The sequence below is a fragment of the Corvus hawaiiensis genome, chromosome 26 (genome assembly GCF_020740725.1).
Source record: "Corvus hawaiiensis isolate bCorHaw1 chromosome 26, bCorHaw1.pri.cur, whole genome shotgun sequence".
NCBI classification, from domain to species: Eukaryota; Metazoa; Chordata; class Aves; order Passeriformes; family Corvidae; genus Corvus; species Corvus hawaiiensis.
Window position 1 is genome coordinate 20965850 of NC_063238.1, and position 2415 is coordinate 20968264.

Here is a 2415-nt window from a genome sequence, read left to right on the forward strand (position 1 = left end):
TGTGCTTATCCAGTTTACAGTCCCTCAGATTTGCCCTCAGAGTTTCAGCAGCTCAAACATTAACTGCATGGACAATTATTGATTCTAATGACTAGGTGTGGTACGAAATGGCAGCCCTGTAAGGAAGCAATGTAGCTCCAAGGTAATTTACAGTCTTCAATATTTTTATGTCCTTTGTGATTTTCTTTCTGATTTAATTTTTTTCAGTCGGGCTGTGAGAAGAGAACAAGCAGGGCACAGGTTGGAGCCACAGGTGAAATACAGTCTTTCTGTAGGAGAGCAGGTGGAGAGGAGAGGGCATGGGTCTTGGGTGGAGAGCATGTTTGCTACTTGCTTAGTTGCAGGAATAATTCAAATTCAGAAAACAAGAATCTGGACATAAAGGTGGCTGGTTTTCACAGCAGATCCTTTCATGGGAAGGACCCAGCCTAGTTATGACAATACGTCTTCAGTCCTCAACTTGGAAAGTTCAAATTCTCTCTGAGCTCTGCTAAAAATTTACTTTGGGTAACTTTGGGCAAATCACTCTGTCGGCTCTTTTCCAAGTACTTATAAGGGATGCAATCATTCCTTTCCCTTGTGTGACATCTTTCATGTCAGTTTATGTTTGCAGCCTTTCAAGGGAACTAGTCCCCACTAGTCTCTGCATTATGACACCTGCAGTAAAGGGAACTGAAATCAATTGGGCTGTAAAGGATGATGGTAAAACAAATAATAAATAAAATATATTTGGAAAAAAGATAAGTTTTTTAAAAAATTACAGTCTTTTAAATGCTATGCTTTCTGTATCTCACTTTTAAATAAAATCATGCTAATTTCAGAAGTTTTGAACAGCTTTATTTTATTGTCTTGAGAAACATTAGCTTTCATCCAGGTTCTAATTCCTGTTTTCAGTTTCCTCAGTCTGTCAGATTGCTCTTGAACACTGTTGAATTATTTGTGCAGCACACTCTTTTCTGAATTATGCATCTAAAGAAAGGTTTAGAATTGATCGCAGGTTGAAGGTGTACAGTTCTGGGAAAAGTTAGACCTTCTGTTTGTGTTTCAGATCACACTTCTCCCTCAAAATCAGTGTTTGTTTCTCCAGGAAAAAACCTCTAGGCTATGCTTTCAGCATGCTTTAAAACATAAGTGTTCTCCGTTCGCTCATGCACTCAGAATGATTTAGATTTTCTCAAAGCTGTCTGCTAGCAGTGAGCTATCTTTACAGCACAGCTCAAAACCAGTTTTGAATAAAGCACTAAAACTCCTTGTTCATGATTTCAGAATAAATATAATAAGGAGAGGGAAATTGACTTTCTTGGAAATATGTTGATTTTAAGTGACCTACATGCAGTTTAACTGTGTGCTAGTTGGATATGAATGAGCAGTACTTTCAACATGAAGTGGTAATTTTAAAACAGCAAGACTTCATGTGGCAGAACCGAATTCACATACACAAAATCCTAATGACATTTTTAGCCCTCCTTCACATGACAAGTGCAGAGTAACCAAGTCATGATGTCAGAAGTTCAATCCATATAAACAAGTCAAGCATTTGTCTTTCAAGTGCTAGTGTCTCTGCTCGTAAGTTCAATTACTGGGAAGTGCAGTGTATTACTTGAAGTACAAATACACAAATGTGCTAACTAATATGCTTAATTGAATGTCCCTATTATTTAAAGTCAGAGATGAGTGTGTCATACCCAGTAAGATTCTCTGGCTGAAAGAGTTTCCCAGGAGCAGAGCAACTGCTTACATGTTGTACCCACACAGGAGAAAAAAAAATCTCCCATTTCAAATGCATTACAAAGTCCAGAAGCACTTAAGGCTTTACAACAGTCATAACATTGTGCCACAGATAAAATCACAAAAAGAAACTCAGCAGTGAAACTGGGTCCTTCAGCCAGCTGTTTCTCTGAGTAAATCCGATGAAAAAAAGCCAAATGTCCAGGTGTTTATTGTGTGAATCATTGTTCAATGAGTCAGTTTTTCCAGAAAAAACTGCTCATATCATTAGTCACATCCTTTTCGCCCTTCCCATTTATCACCTTTGTCATTTCTGCCTCGCTCCTTTTTAATTTTTTCATTTTGTCTATTTACTTTTACTCCTGGTTTCAACTCAGCTGATATCTCTCCATATACCCCTTTCATGTCCCAAACTAGCTGGAGCTGCTTGATGTCAGCTTCTTTCCCTTTCTTTTTGTTTAGAAAATATTTCTTTTATGGAACTACTAGGGTATGATAATTTCACAACATAATTAATGTGCATCAAAATGAGCTAGTACCACTGGAGGCAAAAGAAGCGTAGAAAAGTAACGTTTAAAAGAAACTCAAGTTTCTATTGACTTAATTCCTTTACTTCTCGTGAGGCAGAGCCACCTATACCTGCAACCTCCCTGATGGTAAAAAATGCAAATAATAACCAGTCTTAGT